A 22,891-nucleotide genomic window follows, 5' to 3' on the forward strand; every position below is an offset into this window, starting at 1 on the left:
TGCTTAACCTACTGAGCCACACAGGCATCCCTATCGTATTATGTTTTGTATAAGAAAAGGGGATAAATAAAAAATATATGTATTTTAATTTCCTTGTCTTTTTTTTTAGAGATTTTATTTATTTATTTGACAGAGAGATCACAAGTAGGCTGAGAGGCAGGCAGAAAGAGAGAGGGAAGCAGGCTCCCCGCTGAGCAGAGAGCGCGATGTGGGGCTCGATCCGGGGACCCTGAGATCATGACCTGAGCCGAAGGCAGTGGCTTAATCCACTGAGCCACCCAGGTGCCCCAATTTCCTTGTCTTTGAAGAAAAAAATCCTGGAAGCATATGCAAGAATCTAAGAAAGTGGCTAATCAGAGTAGTGGACAAGGATAGAGGTGGAAAAAAAAATCTAAAAGTAATGCTTTTGCATTTTTCTGATTTTTGAAGTGTATGAATTATTTATTAATTCTTAAATTAGTTATTTAATTTTTAATATTAAATTATTTAATATTCATTTAAATTATTTAATACATTTATTAAACTAAATTTTATGAAGATTGATAGAGAACATCATAAGAATTTTTAATGCTATGAAATTTAAGAATTTTATGGGGTGCCTGAATGGCTCAGTTGGTTAAGTGCCTGCCTTCGGTTCAGGTCATGATTTCAGGATCCTGAAGTCAGGTCTTTTCAGAGCCCCATGTTGGGCTCCCTGCTTACGGGGATCCTGCTTTCTCCTTCTCCTCCCTATCTATCAAATAAACACTATCTATCAAATAAACACTATCTCAAATAAATAATAAAATCTTTAAAAATTTGTAAGAAAAATGTGTTTTGTATAGAAATAAGTACAGAAAAGACTAGCTTAAACAAATACAGGGCTTCTTTACATCTAGGTTTTTTAGAGAATTTTGTAGGACAGTTATCACTGTTAGTAGCCAATAGGTAATTATTATTGCCAGTATTTGCCAAATGTATTCAAATTAACTTGCTCTTTTTTCTTCCTTTCTTTCTAAAAATATCTATTAATATCTTAAGGAGCAAAGCTTGAGAAATTCTATTCTATGTATTAAAATGCCATGTTAATAAAATGTCCAACCAGGCAACAACCTTGGAATGATAAATTTTTGTGGTTATTTACTTAAATTGAAGGTTAAATATTGTGGTATTCTTCAATATGTCCTTGGTAGCACTTTATAATCTGTCCAATAAAAATAATGGGTCACTTTTAAAGCCCCTGGTCTAGGAGTAAGTTGCTTTCTACATTATGTTTGGATTTTTCCCTTGTTATTACTTCTTAGTAAGGCATCATGCTAAACCTCCTACAGAAGGTCCATTCTTTAAAAGAATAGGTAAGGAGGATTCACAGAGGTATAGAGGAGATGGGATCCACTTTTGGTTCAAGTGATCAGGAAGAGATTATCAGAGAGAATGAGAATCAGCCCTTGAACTAGTACAATGAGTGAAGGTTTTGGAAATGTCATTCCCAGCAAAACTCTTGAGTACTCTGAGAAGCACAAATCTGACTTAGCTAAGGTGATACTGTACACAGTCACAGAAAGGGTCTCTTTCTAAGATCCCTATTAAGAATTCTGCTTGTCTGGGTGCCTGGACGGCTCAGTCAGTTAAACATCTGCTTTTGGTTCATGTCATGAATCCAGGGTCCTGGGACCCAGCCCCCTGGTCCAGCTCCCTGCTCAGCAGGGAGTCTGCTTCTCCCTCTGCATCTCTCCCCCTCCCCCAGCACTCTCTTTTTCTCATAAATAAATTGAATATATTTTTTCAAAATTCTGCTTGTCATATTTTTCTTTCCTTGAGCCAGTGCCAAGTTGTCTCATTTAATACAGCTTCATACTAAGTTCCAACACTGACTATGGCCAAGTCCTCATTTCCTGGTTTTTCTTAGAAGTCTCCTAACTGATTCTGAGCATTTACTCTACCACAAAAATTTTATCAGACCCCATGGAAATTTTTTCAATTATTTAGTAACTTTTAGCCAAAGATTTTTCTGGGACTTATATACTAGTTTTTAAGTGCTGCCTTTAGTCACTATCAACACCAGATAAAAGATGGCATTGTGGAAAGAGTCATGAGTCATTCTCCCTCTCTGCATTTTCTACCCAGGTGGAATTGGGTGAAGAGTTCTTTAAACTCTCTGAAACTCCGATTTTCAATGTATAAAATATGCATAATAGTACTTATCCCATAAGGTTGCTTTGAGGATTAAAGGTATAAATAGAAGTTTGAGGGGTTTTTGGTGTATGTCCAGTATGTTAAAAGCACTATGGAAAGATAATACAAAGACATACAGGAGGTAGTTTTTCAATTCAGAAGCATGTAATTGAGTAAAGAACCAAATCATAAACAAGAGCAAACTTAAAGTCTAATATAGGAACTGAAGGAGAACAGAAATTGAAATGATTTCAGAACACATAATAATTCCCCATACAGTGTTATTCCCATACAGAATGAGCATTATAATCTCAAATTAGTATTTATAATTAAGGTAGTTATACATAAATCCTTTTCCATTTAGAAGTAAATGTCCTTGGCATCTAAATCCATGGAAAATTGACTTTTCAATTTCAGGCAATAATTGACCACCAAAGAAAAATATATAATTCTGCTTGCAAAAAGGCCTAATTAATTGTCAAGCACAATCAAACCCATCATTTAGTCAATTTTCAGGGTTGTTGTTCTAAGTATAATTTTATAGTCATCTCCAAATTTGAAATGAAATAAATTATTATTGAGTACACTAGCAATTTTCTTGAGAATGATTTGGATTTGATGCTTACACTGATGGAATTAATGAATCCCTTGGCACAGCCAGAGTATCTCCAAACAAAGTCAGAAAAAATTATTATTCTTGAATCCCAGTCTTTTCAAAATAGCTAGTTGAAGCTGCAAAGTTTCCACCATTTCTGTTTTCTTGAAAGATTAGCTATCAGTTAGACTGACTAACCTGAATAAGGCATGGATTGGAGGCTCTAACTTGTACCTTATCTAATGAGAAAGCCTGCTGTGTTGTCCTGGGTTCTCTGGCAAAGAGGGAGGTGTCAAATGTTTGTCTGTGGCCTAATTCTGGGCTCAACAGTCACTAAAGTTCTACTTGGATTCCTCAGCAGGCTTAGAAGGCTTAGTTAGAGAGGGCCTATCATGGATTCTTAATTCTCTAGGAAAACATTAAAAAGTGGTTCCTAATTAGCCCCATGTGATGGTAAAAGATTAACCAGAGGGGGTATATTTTGACAGAAAAGTGTTAAATTAGACTTAGAAACTTCCTGCAATAATCTGTATAAGATTCTCCTAAATAGACTGTGGAGTTTAAAACTAACAGATTATTTTAGATATTATAGCTCACCAAAGATCTACTGATTATATGTTTTAAAAACACACAGAGTAATAGCACCTTTTTTTTTTTCTGTCTCCTCAAGACTCTACATAGTAAACATAATTTGATTACCATGAAATTTTAAGCCTGGCATGACATCATAGTTCTAAATAAACTAACAATCGCTCATCATTTTGTTTAACAAAGATTTAGCTCTGTGCCAAACACAGGAAATAAAAATAATGTATAAGGTGTTATTGTGCCCCTTACAAATTGCTCAAGAAGAGAAAAATATAAGTAGATTTCAAAAACTCTGTAGGGTCACTCAAGTGGCAAAAGGAAGCATACATTGAGACAGGGCATGACAGCAGGCAAGAGGACCTTGAGGCATTGAGAGCCCCACAGTCCAGGTGGAGATGATGAAGTCCTAGAAGAAGGCACTAGTGGAAAGCCAGGTGACACCTCCCAGAAGTAATGATGGTAGTGCTCACAGTTACTCAGTGCTCACTCTTTGCCAGATCACATTCTAAGGACTTTACACATAATCCACTTAATGCTCAGAGCAGCCCTCAGGCGTCCATTCAATAATTACCCCCATTTTATGGATGAAGAAACTAAGGCACTGAGCAGTCAAGTGTCTCCCTCAAGCTCACACTGATAGTAAAGAGAGGATCTGTTGAATTGCAATTCAAACTCAGGGACTCCAGAATCTGTTTTATAATCAGGAAACCATGGGGAAAAAGGAATAACATGGGTACCAGATTTCTCTCTTAGATGACTGCACAGATGTCATGCTAGTGTTAAAAATAAATATGAGAGGAGAATGAGTATTTGGTGATGTGGGGGAAGATTATTTTAACTTGTGTTAATACTGAATTTGAGGGTCTTGTAGAAGCTCTAAATGGAGTAGGCTGCTGTTAGAAATAAGGATCTGGAACTGGGTAGAAAATTACAGGTGAGAGGAGGTGCCTGGGTGTCTCAGTTGATTAAGAGGCTGCCAGCTCAGACCCTGATCTTAGGGTCCTGGGATCGAGTCCCTGCATCAGGCTCACTGCTCCTTGGGGAGTCTGCATCTCCTTCATCCTCTAACCCCCTCCCCTGCTTATACTCTCACTCATGTGCTCTCTCTCTCTCAAATGAATAAATGAAAAATCTTTGGGAAAAAAAAAAGAAAATTAGAGATAAGGATTTGGAGGGCATTGTACTGAAGTGATAAAATCACTTCAGAATAAGTCAGGTTGAGAGGAAGCAAGATGGGGGAGGAGTAGCAAACTGAAATATTTGGTCCCAGGAGTTGAGCTAGATAGTTATCAAACCGTTCCAAACCACAAACAACAGGATATTGAAGAGATGAAGAACAGCAACTCTAGGAACAGAAAACCGACCACTTTCTGGAAAGTAGGACATGCGGAGAAGTGAATCCAAAGCAAAGGGAAGATAGACTGCAGGGGAAGGGGTCAGCTCCCAGCAAGCAGTAGAGCAGCAGAGCACAAAATCAGAACTTTTAGAATTCTGCTCCACTGAGGGACATCGCTCCAGAGGCTAAGCAGAGTGGAGTCCTCAAGGGGACAGTGTGGTCTCAGGGCCTGCAAGGTCACAAAAGACCAGGGGTCTCTGAGTGTGGCAGAGTTGCCTGGTATGCAAGCAGGGAAGCCGGCTACAGAGATGGAGCTGAGCAGTGAGCTCTCAGCTCAGGGTTACCTTAAACCATGATCTAAGGCAGAGTTGGGCCACTGATCTTCAATCAGGGACCCCACAAGGGGCAAATCCAGAGAGATCCCCCTACTTCCTCCACCAGGAGAAGCAGCAGGGAGCACGCAGCTACAATCTGCTGGGTTTGGAGACTCCAAACAGGGCTGATCACCAGAAATAGAAACACCCAGTCACAGGCGAGGTGAGCTCGGAGCACGGCCAGAGACCAGGGAGACAGGAGGGATTGACTGCTTTTCTCCAAGGCAGCTTGAGTGGAGCCCCAAGCTCTCAGTTCCTCCAGTCCGGAGATTGGGAGGCTGCCATTTTCATTCCTATCCTCCAAAGCTCTATGGAAAGCATTCAGGGAACAAAGGCTACCAAGAGCTCACCCAAGCAGATTACTTAACCCAGCCCCTGGCAAGGGTGATGCAATTCTGCCTCGGGCGAAAACATTTGAGAATCACTGCAATAGGCCTCTCCCCCAAAAGATCATCAAGAACATCCAGCCAAGACCAAGTTCACCAATCAACAAAAACTATAGAACTCCAGAGCTAGGGCAAAGCAACACATAGAATTCATGACTTTTTCCTCATGATCCTTTAGTCTTGCAAAGTTAAATTTTTTTTTAATTTTATTTTTTTCTTATTCTATTTTTTTAACTTTTCCCTCTTTTAAAGTTTAACTATTTTATCTTAACAATATCTTTTTAAAAAATCTTTTAAAATTTTCATTGTTATAGTCATATTTTTACCCCTTCGTTGTATTTAACCATGTTTTTTGTACACATATAGGGATTTTTTCCTTAAAATTTTTGGATACAATTTCTTCTAATAGATCAAAATATACCCTAAATCTAGCACATGGCTTTGTTCTAGTCTCTAGCCTGATCACATTCTCTCCTCTTTTTTTTTTTTTCCAACCAATTTAGCAATTCCTGTTTTAGAATCTTTAATTTTCATCTTTACATTCATATTCCATCCCTTCATCTTGTTTACCCTTATTTTTGTATATATATATAAGTTTTACTTTCTTTAAAATTTTGGGAGGTAGTTTCTTCTAAGTGATGAGAATACACCCAGAATCAAGTGGGTGTCTCTGTTCTATTCACCATTCTTCCCCTCTTTCTTCTCCCTCACCCCCTTCCCTGGTTTCAGATCTCTTCTGATTTGATTAGTGTATATTTTTCTGGGGTCTTTGCCACCCTTTTAATATTTTATTCTCTCATTCATATATTCTTATCTGGATAAAATGACAAGGAAGAAAAAAGACATACAAAAAAAGAACAAGAGGCAATAATTATGGCCAGGGACCTAATCATTACAGACATTGGTAATATGTCAGAACTAGGGTTCAGAAAGATGATTATCAAGTTGCTAGCTGGGCTCAAAAAAGTCATGGAAGGGGCACCTGGGTGGCTCAGTGGGTTAGGCCTCTGCCGTCGGCTCAGGTCATAATCTCAGGGTCCTGGGATCGAGCCCCACATTGGGGTCTCTGCTCAGCAGGGAGCCTGCTTCCTCCTCTCTCTCTGCCTGCTTCTCTGCCTCCCTGTGACCTTTGTCTGTCAAATAAGCAACATAAAATCTTAAAAAAAAAAAAAGTCATGGAAGATATCAGAGAATTCCTTTCTGGAGAAATAAAATCCCTTTTTGATGAAATAAAAGAACAAAAATCTAACCAAGTTGAAATAAAAAGAAAAAGCTATTAATGAGGTGCAATCAATAATGGAAGCTCTTACTGCTAGAATAAATGAGGCAGAAGAGAAAAATAGTGATATAGAAGACCAAATGACAGAGAATAAAGAAGCTGAGCAAAAGAGAGACAAACAACTACTGGACCACAAGGGGAGAATTCAAGAAATAAGTGATACCATAAGATGAAACAGTATTGGAATAATTGGGATCCCAGAAAAAGAAGAAAGAGAGAGAGGGCAGAAAGTATACTGGAGCAAATTATAATACAGAATTTCCCTAACATGGCAAAGGGAACAAGCATCAAAATCCAGGAGATAAAGAGAATCCCCCACAAAATCAATAAAAATAGGTCCACACCCCATCATCGAATATTAAAACTAATGACTCCTAGTGACAAAAAGAAAATCCTGAAAGCAGCTCGGGACAAGAAGTTTGTAACATACAATGGTATAAATATTAGACTGGCAGCAGACTTATCCACAGAGAGCTGGCAGACCAGAAAGAACTGGCAGGATATATTCAGAGTACTAAACAAGAAAAATATGTAGCCAAGAATACTATATCCAGCTAGACTGTCATTGACAATAGAAGGAGAGATAAAAAGCTTCCAGGACAAACAAAAATTAAAAGAATTTGCAAACACCAAACGAGTCCTTCAGGAAATATTGAAAGGAGTTCTCTAAGCAGTCAGAGCCAGAAAGGAACAGAGACAATATACAGTAACCGTCACCTTACATGTAATACAATAGGACTAAATTCATATCTTTCAATAGTTACCCTGAACGTAAATCAAAAGACACGGTACCAGAATGGATTAAAAAAAAAAAAAAAGACCCATTGATATACTGTCTACAAGAAACTCACTTTAGACCCAACAACACCTCCAGATTTAAAGGGTGGGGGTGGAAAAAAATTTACGATGCTAATGGACATCAAAAGAAAGCTGGATAGCAATCCTTATATCAGATCAATTAGATTTTAAGCCAAAGACTATAATAAGAGATGAGGAAGGACACTATATCATACTTAAAGGGTCTGTCCAACAAGAAGATCTAACAATTTTAAATGTCTATGCCCCTAACATGGCAGCAGCCAATTATATAAACCAATTAATAACAAAATCAAAGAAACACATCCACAATAATACAATAATAGTAGGGGAATCTAACACCCCTCCTCACTGAAATAGACAGATCATCCAAGCAAAGATCAACAAGAAAATAAAGGCTTTAAATAACACACTGGACCAGATGGACATCACAGATATATTCAGAACATTCCATCCCAAAGCAACAGAATATACATTCTTCTCTAATTCGCATGAAGTATTGTGCAGAATAGATCACATCCTGGGTCACAAATCCGGTCTCAACTGGTACTAAAAGATTAGGATCATTCCTGGTATATTTTCAGAACACATAAGCTAGAGCTCAACCACAGGGGAAAGATGGGAAGAACTCAAATACATGAGGCTAAAGAGCATCCTACTTAAGAATGAATGGGTCAACAAGGAAATTAAAAAGGAATTGAAAAAATTCATGGAAACAAATGAAAATGAAAATACAACTGTTTAAAATCTTTGGGACACTGCAAAAGTGGTCCTGAGAGAAAAATATATAGCAGTACAAGACTTTCTCAAGAAACAAGAAAGGTCTCAGGTACACAACCTAATCCTACACATAAAGGAGCTGGAGAAAGAATAGGAAAGAAAGCCTAAATCCAGCAGGAGAAGAGAAATGATAAAGATCAGGCAGAAATCAATGAAATAGAAATCAAAAAAGCAGTAGAACAAATCAATGAAACTAGGAGCTGGTTCTTTGAAAGAATTAATAAGACTGATAAACCCCTGGACAGAATTATCAAAAAAAAAAAAAAGGAGAGAGAGAGAGAGAGAAAGAGAGAGAACCCAAATAAATAAAATCATGAATGAAAGCAGAGAGATCACAACCAACACCAAAGAAATAGAAACAATTGTAAGAACATATTATGAGCAACTATAAGCCAGCAAATTTAATAATTTGGAAGAAATGAAGGCATTCCTAGAGATGTAAAAACTACCAAAACTGAACCAGGAAGAAATAGAAAGACAGACCCATAACCAATAAGGAGATTGAAGCAGTTGTCAAAAATCTCCCAAAAAACAAGAGCCCAGGGCCAGACGGCTTCCCAGGGGAATTCTACCAAACATTTAAATAAGAATTAATACCTATTCTCCTAAAACTATTTCAAAAAATACAAATGGAAGGAAAATTTTCAAACTCATTTTATGAGGCCAGCATTACCTTGATTCCAAAACCAGACAAAGACCCCACCAGAAAGGGAAAATACCGGCTAATATTTGATGAATATAGATGCAAAAATTCTCACCAAAATTCTAGCCAATACCAACAGCATATTAAAAGGATTATTCACCATGACCAAGTGGGATTTATTCCAGAGCTGCAAGGTTGGTTCAACATCCTCAAATCAATCAATGTGATACAATACATTAATAAAATAAAGAACCATATAATACTCTCAATAGATGCTAAAAAGTATTTGACAAAGTACAACATCCTTTCATGATCAAAACTCTTCAAAGTGTAGGGATAGCATGTACATATCTCAATATCATAAAAGCCATCTATGAAAAATGCACAGCAAATATCATTGTCAATGGGGAAAAACTGAGAGCTTTTCCTTAAGGTAAGGAGGATGGCAGGGATGTCCATGATCACCACTGCTATTAAACATAGTACTAGAAGTCCTAGCCTTGGCTATCAGACAACAAAAAGAAATTAAAGGCATCCGAATTGGTAAAGAAGTCAAACTCTCATTATTTGCAGATGATATGACACTTTATGTGAAAAACCCAAAAGACTCCACCCCAAATCTGCTAGAACTCATACAGGAATTCAGTAAAGTGTCAGGATATAAAATCAATGCACAGAAATTAGTTGCATTTCTGTACACTAAAAACAAGATAGAAGAAAGAGAAATTAAGAAGTTGATCCCATTTATAGTTTCACCCAAAACCATAAGATACCTAGGAATAAACCTAACCAAAGAGGCATAGAAACTGTACTCAGAAAACTATAAAATACTCATGAAAGAAAATGAGGAAGACACAAAGAAATGGAAAAAACTTCCATGCTCATGGATTGGAAGAATAAATATTGTGAAAATGTCCATGCTACCTAAAGCAATCTACACATTTAATGCAATCCCTATCAAAATACCATCAATTTTTTCCCAAGAAATGGAACAAATAATCTTTTTTAAAAATTTTTATTTATTTATTTGACACAGAGAGAGAGAAATCACAAGTAGGCAGAGAGGCAGGCAGAGAGAGAAGGGGAAGCAGGCTCCTTGCTGAGCAGAGAGCCTGATGCAAGATTTGATTCCAGGATGCTGGGATCATGACATGAGCCGAAGGCAGAGGCTTAACCCACTGAGCCACCCAGGCATTCTGGGACAAATAATCTTAAAATGTGTGTGGCTCCAGAAAAGACCCCGAATAGCCAGAGGAATGTTGAAAAAGAAAGCCAAAGTTGGTGGCATCACAATTCCAAACTTCAAGCTCTATTACAAAATTGTAATTATCAAGACAGTATGGTACTGGCACAAAAACATACACATAGACCAATGGAACGAAATAGAGAGTCCAGAAATGGGCCCTCAACTCTATGGCTAACTAATCTCCAACAAAGCAGGAAAGAATGTCCAATGGAAAAGACAATTTCTTCAACAAATGGTGTTGGGAAAATTGGACACCCACATGTAGAAGAATGAAACTGGACGATTTCCTTACACCACATACAAAAATAGACTCCAAATGGATGAAAGACCTCAATGTGAGACAGGAATCCATCAAAATCCCTGAGGAGAACACAGACAGCAACCTCTTTGACCTCAGCCACATCAATGTCTTCCTAGCGACATCGCCAAAGGCAAGAGAAGCAAGAGCAAAAATGAACTACCGGGACTTCATCAAGATCAAAAGCTTTTGCTTTTGGTTTTCAACAAAACCAAAAGACAACTGACAGAATGGGAGAATATATTTACAAATGACATATGAGATAAAGGGCTAGTATCCAAAAATCTATAAAGAACTTATCAAACTCAGCACCTAAAGAGCAAATAATCCAATCAAGAAATGGGCAGAATACATGAACAGACATTTCTGCAAAGACATTCAGATGGCCAACAGACACATGAAAAATTGTTCCACATCACTCAGCATCAAGGAAATACAAATCAAAACCATAATGTGATACCACCTCCCACCAGTCATAATGGCTAAAATTAACAAGTCAGGATGTAACAGTTGTTGGCGAGGATGCAGAGAAAGGGGAACCATCCTACAATGTTGGTGGGAATGCAAGCTGGTGCAGCCACTCTGGAAAACAGCATGGAGGTTCCTCAAAAAGTTGAAAATAGAGCTACCATATGACCCAGCAATCGCACTACTGAGTATTTATCCTAAAAATACAAAGGTAGTGATCTGAAGGGGCATATGCACCCGAATGTTTATAGCAGCAATGTCCACAATAGTCAAACTATGGAAAGAGCCTAGATGTCCATCAACAGATAAATGATAAAGAAGAGGTGAGATATATCTATATATAGATATATCTCTCTATATATATGCAATGGAATACTATGAAGCCATCAAGACAAATGAAATCTTGTCATTTGCAACATGGAGGGTATTATGCTGAGTGAAATAAGTCAATCAGAGAAAGACAATTTTCATATGATCTCTCTGATATGAGGAATTTGAGAGGCAGGGTAGGTGGTTTGGGGGGTAGGGAAGGAAAAAACGAAACAAGATGGGATTGGCAGGGAGACAAACCATAAGAGACTCTTAATCTCACAAAACAAACTGAGGGTTGCTGGATGATGGGGGAGTAGGGAGAGGATGGTTGCGTTATGGACATTGGGGGTAGGTATGTGCTATGGTGAGTGCCGTGATGTGTAAGACTGATGATTCACAGACCTGTATCCCTGGGGCAAATAAAACATTCTTTGTTAAAAATAATTTTTAAAAAAGAGTGAGTCAAATCAGAAGATCTACCAGAATGTGGCTATGGATCAAATCAACATTGAACGTACAGGCAGGGGAAGGGGAGCCCGCAAAGAATTCTGAATCTAACCAGCCTGACAAGAGAGGAAAAAAAGAGATTTCATAAACAGAGTCTTATTTTTTTTTAATTTTTATTTATTTATTTGACAGAGAGAGAGCACAAGGGGGGCGTGGCAAAGGGAGAAGCAGGCTCCCCACTGAGCAAGGAATCTGATACAGAACTGGATCCTAGAACCCCAGGATTATGACCTGAGCCAAGGCAGACGCTTAACAGATAGAGCCACCCAGGTGCCCCAAGAAAGAGATTTCAAATGTCTGGGGGAGGCAGGATTTCCAGGGAGTTTAAATACCAAGCACAGGTCAAGTAAAATAAGGAATGAGAAGTAATGATTCAATATGACATTTAAGAAGTTGTAACCGCAATTTCATGTAAAAGATGGTGGGAAAATTCAGATTTTAGGTGCCGAAATAGTAATTCTAAGTATCTAGATAAGTAACCAAATGCTTAAAATGGCACAGGTTAACAGGCAGATTGCTTTACATGATGATAAAGAATTTTTTAAAAATAAATATAGAAAGTTAAATCATCTTTTCAGTGCTGGACTTCAAGGGCCCAGTCTTGTTCATGGATTTCTATGCTTATCTTTGCTATTTCCATCAGTATTTTGTGCCTGTCCTGAATCAAAATGTTAGGTAAACAAGCACCTACGTCAAATTATACAAAGCAGTTAAACAATCAGAAGCAACGCTGTGTGGAAAACAAAAAAAAAGCACTAATTGAACTCGTGAAGGAAAACAAAAGGATAAATTTAAGGAAGTCAGTTGGGTAATCTTTAAAAGCACTGAGTTCATTCAAATCAGGCCGTTTGTCTCTACACAGGCTGTGAGCCATAAAGATTCACTGAATGTGGGATGCCTGAGTGGCTTACTTGGTTAAGCGTCTGCCTTCGGCTCCTGTCATGATCCCAGGATCCAGGATCTTTGCTCAGCAGGGAGCCTGCTTCTCCCTCTCCCACTCTCCCTGTGTCCCCTCACCACACCCTCCCCCAAATAAATAAATAAATAAATAATCTTTAAGAAAAAAAAGGATCACTAAATGTTAGAAATGGGTGGAAATTGAAGAGATAAGAAAACCAATGTCTTCGGAGTTAAAATAACGTGCCAAAAGTCACACAGCTAATAGAGATAGAATATAAATTAGAACACATCTCCTGATTGCAACTTCAGTGTTCTTTGGGCTACTCTGTACTGTGTCCTTACAAACTTCATAGTCTAAATAATTTGCACTTGTGCCGGGAAACCCTTATATATCTGAATGAATCAATAACGTTAAGTATTTATGCATAGATTTAGAAATAAATTAAAGTTTGATTGTGATGTATGACTGGACATATTACTCTCATTATTATTCCTGTATTTAGTAGGTATAGTATTTGTTAAGTAATGGAAGGATTAACTTTCATGAATCACAGACCTTCATCCCTGATACAAATAATACATTATATGTTAATAAAAAAAATTAAAAAGAAAGATTAACTTTCCAAAAGAATGTCTATTTCTAAGGAGTGTGCAAAAGATAAATCATCAGTATCAGTTATCGTTAGTTTCTTGACATTTTGGCATAGTGATTCTCCTCCACAAACAGCTGAGGAAAATCTGCCAAAAAATAATGGTCTGAAGGATGGGAATTTTCTTTTTTCCTTGCCAACGTAATTGTCTATGTGTAGATGTAACAATCCTTCATAATGTGTTGTCTGAGTACTTTTAAGTTCTCCTTTAAAAAGGGGAAGGCATAACTTAAATTTAGGGAAACTGGTATTTTATTCCAACCTTTGCTTTCTAAGAAAGGAAATCAGGACGAGGAGTTCGGGGTACTTGGGTGGCTCAGTGTTTACTTGTATGCCTTCCTCTTGCCATGATCCTGGGGTCCTAGGATCAAGACCTGCATTGGGTTCCCTGCTCAGTGGGGAGCCTGCTTCTTCTTCTCCCTCTCCCCCCCTGCTGTGTTCCCTCTCTTGCTGTCTCTCTCTCTGTCAAATAATTTGAAAGGAAGAGAGGGAGGAAGGAAGGAAATCAGGGAATTGATTCCAAAATCTTAAACATTGAGGTTTTTGAAAAGGTGATATTGCCTTATAAGTATAATGCATCCTATGACTATATATGACTATGCTAATTAGTCCAGAGAACTAAGCAGATATTTTTGTTCTGTACATTAATCTGAATATATATTCTACTTCAATTAAAAGCTTCCTTTTTAGGGGCGCCTGGGTGGCTCAGTGGGTTAAAGCCTCGGCTCAGGTCATGATCCCGGGGTCCTGGGATCGAGCCCCACATCAGGCTCTCTGCTCAGCGGGGAGCCTGCTTCCTCCTCTCTCTCTACCTGCCTCTCTGCCTACTTGTGATCTCCTCTGTCAAATAAATAAAATTCTTTAAAAAAAAAAAAAAGCTTCCTTTTTAAAACAGGAATAGCAGAAACCATTATAATCGCCATGACCGAAGACTGTATTTTAAGTCTTGTGACTATAACAAATCATGAATTAAAATTGGAACGGTTTTCATTCCTTAAATGCAAGAGAAATTTTTGAAATTTAAAAAAAAAAAACTGTGGACTAACATACTAGAAATATTTTACGTAAGTAAGGAAAATTGAACTATTTTGGGGGAGAATATATTCCATGTTGCTCATTAAAATCTCCTAGACTGACAAAAGGCTTAGAGCATATAGACACTTTGGCAGATTAAATTTAGCAGTTAGTAAAATTAATTGTCAGAAATTACTGGGGAGGGATCTCAAAAATAAGAAATTCTGAAATAAGATCAATTATAAAATGACCAAGTAGGTAATACTTGCAAAGATCACAGATCAGGCTTATCACAAACAAGAATCTATAATGGAATTTGGGAGTTAGAATCTGTCAGCAATCCCATAACTTTAAAATGTCAAGTTGGAAATTTTTACTGCAAAATAAGCTCCTCTAGAGAAGGGACTATGAAATATAATGTCTTTTTTTATTACTACTTTCACCTATTTCCATATATCTAGCACTCAATAAATGTCTGTTGAGTAAGTAAATGATTAGTGAATTTTCCTTGACACAAACTGTTGCCCTAGAAATGTTTGTTTCTTCCTTTAGAAATTCTAATAAGTTGTTTCCCTGAGACATTGGTACTCCTGATATACTCATTTCTTTTTATTTTATTTTACTTTTTTAGTGCTCCAAGATTCATTGTTTATGTGCAACACCCAGTGCTCCATGCAATACGTGCCGTCCTTAATACCCACCACCAGGCTCACCCAACCCCCCATCCTTCTCCCCTCCAAACCCCTCAGTTTGTTTTTCAGAGTCCACAATCTCTCATGGTTTCTCTCCCCCTCCGATTTTGCCCAATTCACTTTTCCTTTCCTTCTCCTAATGATATGGTCATTTGAACAATGCTGAGGACGGCAAGTTACTGGAGAAATGCAGGCCTACTTCATGCTGACATCTTACCCACCTGAGTTTAGGGGAGATTTTCCAGGATGCCTCTTTTTGTCAACATATCTTCAAAATAAAGGGGATGAAGAGAGATTAAGAGAAATGAAAAATAACAGTGTGTAGAAGGTACGTATCTGCGATATATGTAAATAACCAAACAAGCCCCATAAGAATTAAAGACCTTGATACTAACCTAACAAGAGTGTTCCCAGTGTTCCCTAAAATTATGTCCTAGACTTACCCAGATATTTCTCTAGAGTCCTCAGAGTTATTTTTGTTATCGTTGTTGTTTGTTTCTCTCATGATCTTTTTTGCTTTTCTCAAACCCCTACTTCCCCATTTCAAGTTACCTAAGATACCATAATTCCCATCCACTTCTCTCCCCTTTCCCCACCCCCAGAGGATAACTAGTATCTTCCACTGGGATCTTCTAGTTAGTAGGTATCACCTTCTTAATAGAAAAAAATATATATTTAATTACCATACACATTGTAAATATATCTTCATGTGAAGCAAACCATGTCAGATGAATTATCAGCTAAGAAATTTTCTCCGAAGTAATTTGAAACCAAAGCCAGATCTGGCTGAAGTGCAGAGATCTAGTTTTCTTTAACCTAAAAATGTGTAGTAATTGAATTCCACGGAAGGATCTGGCAACGCAGTAATATGTTTCTAACCAGGGCCTAATTTCTCGCTATTACCAGTGGTTTATGGTCAAAGCATTCCAGTCAGCACATTGTAAAAGACATTTGGGAGAGCGGCTCCCTTAGTGCCAAACTGGAATTGAAATTTCATTCCTGGTAACCTATCAGGACACATCTCTAAAGGCATCCTAGTTCTGGTACTGTCAGAAACACAAAGGGAAATCAGAGTGGAAAAGCAATCTGATTCGTGGTTTGTTTTCGAACTGGCTTTCTCCTCTGTTTGAGCGAACTAACCAACATACAATCAGAATAAGGGCTGCCCAGAGAAGAAAGTGAAATTTAAGCTATCTTACAGTGCAGGAAACTCAAAAATGTAACATTCACAAACCATTTTTAAAGCCTATAATTTGTGCTGGAATGATTCAGAATGATGGGCCTTTCTTGGGTGCAACTGAGCCTTGATGTTACCCCAGGATTCAGCCTTTCCTTTCAGTTTCTCGAGGCCTCCCACAGCTAGTCTGCCGTACTGCGGCCTCAGGTATCTGTTCATTCATTTCTTGTGAAAGTACTTAGGCATGGGAGCCTCTTAGGAGCCAGGCACTGTGCTAGCCTCTAGGGGTGCACAGGACTGGACTCTAAGGGATCCATGACCCCCAGGCACTTATTACCAACTTAGGAGGAAATTAATATTAAGCCCTTCGAGGGTAGTAAGTGCTGTGATACAAGACAATCAGGCTGTGCTGAGACATGAGGAATAAAAGAATATAAAACCTAATCCATGACATTAGGGAAGGATTCCTGGACAGAATAGGCCTGAGTCTTAATGAATAAGGCAGAATCTCACAGAGTAAATCTTCTAACTAGCATCTACTATTGTTATTATTATTACTATTACTGTTGCTCACACCTGCAAAAGATAATCATTCATTTCTAGTTCCAACCAATAGTTCATTGCACCGGAGTGGTATTTTAGCAGGTACATGTAATTTTTTTTTTAGAAATTAGCAAATAGAAAATGCAGAGCAGCAGGTCAGATAAACTTTACCGTGAATATTGGTGGTCTTCTAAAGCTGCCACTTTCACAATAAAGCACTCTCTTTCTCTACGGGACCTATACCAACTGTCCTAAAAAGTCTAGTTGGGTTATAATTCAACTAGAATTGCAGAGACATCTTTGGCTAGTTCATTCTAGACTTACCTTGTCCCCAGCATGTAGACCTCATACTTCCTAAACTGGAATCTCCTTATACAAAAATGTGTCAATCATGGAAAAGAAAGGAAGCCAGAATCATACTCAGAATATTAGACCAGTGGTTAGCAAACTATGACCCATGGGCAAAATTCAACCCATTGCGTGTTTTTGTAACCGGTTTTATTGGAACAGATATACTCGGGAATTTAATGGCTACTTTCATACTACAGAGGCAAAGTTGAGTATTTGGGACAAAGATCTTATGGTCCTCAAAGCCACCTGACTTTTTTTTTTTTTAATTACTTATTTATTTCAGAAAGAATGAGAGAGAGAGAGAGAGAGGCAAGTAGGGGGAGGTGAGAGTGAGCGGAAAGCAAACTGTGTGCTGATTGTGGAGCCCGCCTCACTTCTCCCAGATGGAGATCATGACCTGGGCCAAAACCAAGAGTTGGACGCTCAACTGATGAGCCAGTCAGGTGCTCCTTCTACCTGACTCTTTACAAACAATGTTTTTCAAACTCTGTATTAAACTATAAAGTAATTCATAGTGGGTTACACACTGCAACCACTTCTTTACTGCACCCAAGAAAGGAAACCAACACTAAGGCTTCATCTCTAAATATCCACGTGTAAGGGGCTTATTTGAAATAATTATTCAGGGGCACCTGAGTGGCTCAGTTGGTTAAGCATCTGTTGTAATCCCAGTATCCTGGGCTCCAGCCCTGCATCGAGCTCCCTGCTGAGCGGGAAGCCTGCTTCTCCCTCTCCCACTGGTGTTTCCCCGCTCTCTGTCTCTCTCTCTGACAAATAGATACATAAAATCTTTTTTGAAAAAAGAAAAGAAATAATTATTCATTTGAATCATATTTGTACTGTATTGGGTTATTTAAATATTATAATTATTTTCCTGTTCTGATTAATTTGCTTATCAATTTATTAATCATAAACTTGCCAGAAAGTATAGGCCTATTCTTGTTCTTTAAGCTTGTAACCTCTCTTTTGTCCTATTGAACTCAATTTTACCTTAAATATGACCTTCACTGATACATGGGAGCAAAGTACTAGAGGGAGTGCTCATAAGGAATTCTCGCTAATATGAACTCAGACCAATTAAGTGTATTAGAAAAAGAAAGTTAACAGGTTTGCTATTCACAGTCCTGGTCTAGAGTTTTCGCAGTAGTTATAGGTCTAAACTGATGAATAACTGCTTAAGGACCTTCACTGTACATCATCCCCGTGGGAGGCAGTAGAGAGGTTGAGGGAGTAAACTCTTGTGTTGATAGGATTTAAAGGGAACTGCATGACACTGGCACAGATGGAAGGCAGGACTCTGCTACTTACCGACCCAGAGTGTCGGCAGGTCACTCAGGGTTGCACCTGGGGGCAGGGGGATGGAATTTGGAGCTGTAAGGAGACAGCTTATGTAAGGTAAATGGGGTGGGGTTAGGCTTCCCAGGTTCCCTGGGGATTGGCTAATTTGAATAATTTCACCTGTTCACCAAAAGGCATCGGTCCTGGCTGTCCAGTACTTGGCTCCAGGGCCAGTGCACCGAGGTCTTGTGTATGCTCTTGTGTATGCAAGCCAGAAAAGGAATGTGGCTGATATATGGACTTCATCAGCTGATTACGAGAAAGTAACTAACCAGCCTCTAGTTAGTTACAATGCTTATTGCAGAAAATTAAAATTAAAATTTTAAATTAAAATTATGTGATGCTGTTTTCTTTTTAATTGGGGTCAAGACAACAATTTAAGAACAACTATATTACACCCTGGAGTCAAGACAACAATTTAAGAACAACTATATTACACCCTGGAGTCAGACTGTTTAGATTCAGACCTGGCTACCACGGTTGCTAATCAGGTGACAAAAAGCAAGTTATTCAACCACTTTAAGCCTCAGTTTCCAGATCTTTAAAACAGAGAGACAAAGAATGCCTACCTTTCAGGGCCCGTGGCATGATGAAACGAGAGATGTCTGTCAGGTGTTCGGGGCAGCATCTAGCCCCATGGTGAGAACTCAGGGCGTGTTATGCCTTATTGTCGGGATCACCTCTACAATTGAAACACAGTATTATAGTCTTTTACACACCAGAAAACACAACTACATAAAATGAGCTTCAGTATAGGATTTTTTTAATTATTATTTTTACTTGTGGCTCTTTAAATGTAGGAAACTGAACATGTGAAGGCTGTCTGTGATGTCTAAACTAATTTTTCTTATACCAGCTTGTTCTAAAACTCTTCTAATGATCATATGCTGCTCATCGTTGAATTGGTTGTACAGTGAATCTAAACCAGTAGGCTATAATTTTGAAAATCACAGCTCAAATAAAATGGCTTTTTATTGATTTTTTAAAAAGAAAACAGCATCACATAATTTTAATTTTCAGCAATAAGCATTGTAAGCTAGAGTTTAGCAAAGGCTTATGGCATCTTTTTAAACTTAAAATAAGGATTTATTGATTTGTTCACTTGCTCTTTTACTGTAGAAAACAAAAACTCTGTTAGTAAATTTCTTCTGAAGATTCCGAAGACAAGATTTTTAGCCGAACTCAACAGATATTATCAATTCTTTCTATATTTTCTGACTGTGCAATGTTAAATTGCCAGACCTTCTTTAGCCATATTAACAAATAATTTATTAAACATTAAATATATTTTGGAGAAAGCAAACCTAGAATTGTAAGTATGATGGGAAATTTATAATTTATATAGAATTATATGGAATCCTTGTATCTAAATGGAATAGTAACATCCCAAACACAGACCCTTTTTTCTTAATATTTGCAATAAAGAAACAATAGTCCATCATGAGATTGGGCAATAGGACCCAACAGGTATAACTTGGTTTAGAAACCTTTGTCTGCTCTAGTTGGCTGAGTCTGAGCACTTGGGTTTTATGTAAGGCATCCAAAGAAGTTTTAAATGAAAATGGCCAATTTTCACATACTTATTTTGGCAATCCAATCAAGTATGTTGGTAACATAAATTTACAACATTTGTGATGGTATAGACTCTTTCCTGAACATTATATTAAACTTTTTATGTAAAAATATTTATAAAACATTTTGTCAACTTTATTTAATTTTTTTATTAAACATTATTCCTTTGTGACATAAATGACTACAATTACTAAAGAATTAAGGAATATTTCTATATGGATCTATAATTTTTAATCTAAGCTCATCCAATTTGTTATTTAATATCTATAATAGAATATTTAAAGTATGCAATATGAACTATGTATATAAAACACATAAACAAGCCACACAATGCAAAAGCAAAGAGCATAGGAATCATCGGACAATAAACACACCAACAGATATCACTGTTTATAAATCTATAGCACTCAAAGTCAGAATATAGTTAGAGACTTGAGGTACTCAATAATTCAGAGAGGTGTGAGCTGTCATTGATTCTATAGGATCAGGAAAACATAAATCCATCCTTAGTAATGATTTGTCTAAAAAGCTGGGGTCTAGATAACCATCCCGTTTCCTTATCTCTTTTAGACCAGATCCTGGGATTTTTGTAGAAAATGTATCAGATTAAGTGCCTAGGAAAATTTATGAAATTTTAAAAAGCTTTCTCTTACTATTTCATCAGAGAATAAACACTTGTAGGAAGGAGCTTTCTAGAAGAAAATTTTATTTTAAGCATCCTGCTGGCAGAAAGAAAAACTACAGTCAGCCCCACCCTGAATATTTGGGCAAACATTCTCAAAGACTGGCCAAAGTTAACATCGTGTTCCTGGGTTGCTGAATTGATTTCATGACCCATCAATTGTCTCTGCATTGTGATTGGCTGCTAATCCAGTTCGTTACTCATTCTCAGAAGGGAATGAACTTTTAATTTTGACACAAACTTTATTTTAATTTGGAAAATATGAAAAAGGGAGTGTGATGAAATTAGATTTCTTTGCAACAGTTACTTCCATTACGCAAAACATATTTTTAGATCATCGGATAAATGATATTGCACGGAAGCAATAATCACACTAAATACAAAGGATATTATTTCCCATAAGCAACAACCGATCATCAGAGAAAGTCGTCTTGTGTTTACCACGAGAGGCAAACAGTTTTCATCCTCAAGCTGTCATTTCTACTTTCCTAGGTCAATTTTTGTATTGACACAATCTTGTTCATTGTTTATCATTTCACAACACTACCCCATCACATTTGCATTGTTCTGGGCAAGCTGTGCCTTAACATACCAAAATAAAAGGCCTAAATTAAAAAATGGGATTTTTCTTAGTTTTTAGATGCATTTTCAATTTTTTGCTACCTTGGTTCTTTTGTCTCTGCTCTGACACACTTCATTCTACACTGACATGACTCCAAAAGAACATTTGAAAAAAAATTTCATGTAACAACAAAAAAACGGTGGTTTGCATGGCTCTCCAAAAGTTTAGCTGAGCAAACTTTGTTTTTATTTTTATTATTTTATTATTCTTTTTTACTTTATTGTGCTTTATTATTATTATATTTTATTATGTTTATTATGTTGTATTTATTTTATTACATTTTTATTATGTTTCATTATATTTTATTATGTTATAGCATATACTATATCATCAGTTTTTTAAACATTTTTAACATGTTTTTAAATTTTATTTATTTATTTATTTATTTTTAACGATTTTATTTATTTATTTGACAGAGAGAGAGATCACAAGTAGGCAAAGAGGCAGGCAGAGAGCGGGGGTGGTGGGGGGGAAGCAGTCTCCTGCTGAGCAGAGAGCCTGATGCTGGGCTCCATCCCAGGACCCTGAGATCATAACCTGAGCCAAAGGCAGAGGCTGAACTGACTGAGCCACCCAGGCACCCCTAATTTTTTTTTTATTATGTTCAATTAGCCAACAAATAGTAAACTTTCTTTTTAATTGATCAAATTTCCAAATGAAATGTACCTACTAGTAAAAGTATCTTTGAAAGTCCACATGATCTGTTACCCATATTTATCATTTTTGAAAAATTGTAATAAAAATCTATATCACTATCAAGTAAAACCACAATGCTAAAGTTTCAACAAAAGCTTCTGTTTTTCTATAACTCAACGCTATCACAGGAGACAGCCTCTTGTGGCTTGATTACTTTTTTCACAGAAAAACAGGGTCATTGTTAAGACAGAATAACATGTTTTTTTTCCTGATTAAAGCAACATGAAGTTATACAAGTTATATATTAGTCTGATTGTGTAAATGGAGACAAAAGAGAAATCAGCTTCTCATTCTTTATGTAGATTAGATTTGTACAATATATCAGGTAAGGCGTTTTCAGTTCCAACTAGGTCAAAACTAACAGCAGCCTAAAGCCTTTCTACTGAAAGTATAGACCCTAGACATAGAGTATCAACCTCACCTGGAAGCGTGTAGATTTACTGATATAATCTTAAGTTTAACAAGTTTTCCAAGGGATTCAGATGCACATCACAGTTGGAGAATCACTAGCCATATCCAGAGAATATTTCATTATTTCACAGAAATGGAAGGTAGTTTCCAGTGACCCAGGCAGTATCTCTCTATTTTTCTTTGCTTTCCACTCATGTTCCAAAAAAGGCTGCCACAGCTCTAGACATCATGTCTTCACATAACTTTGTTCAGAGACAGGAAGGGCAGTTCCTCTTTTGGTGTCTCTTTTTTTGCAGGAAGGAAAATCTTTCCCAAAAGCCTCTAGCAAACCTCTTTCAGTGTCATTGGTCCCTGACTGGTGACTCCATTAGCAGAGAGGATGAAATTGTCAATATTGGCTAAAACTGATTAACATTCACTCTGAGGCTAAACGAGATTCTGCTTTCCTGGACACACAATCA

The sequence above is a fragment of the Mustela erminea genome, chromosome 6 (assembly GCF_009829155.1).
Source record: "Mustela erminea isolate mMusErm1 chromosome 6, mMusErm1.Pri, whole genome shotgun sequence".
In the NCBI taxonomy this organism is placed as follows: domain Eukaryota; kingdom Metazoa; phylum Chordata; class Mammalia; order Carnivora; family Mustelidae; genus Mustela; species Mustela erminea.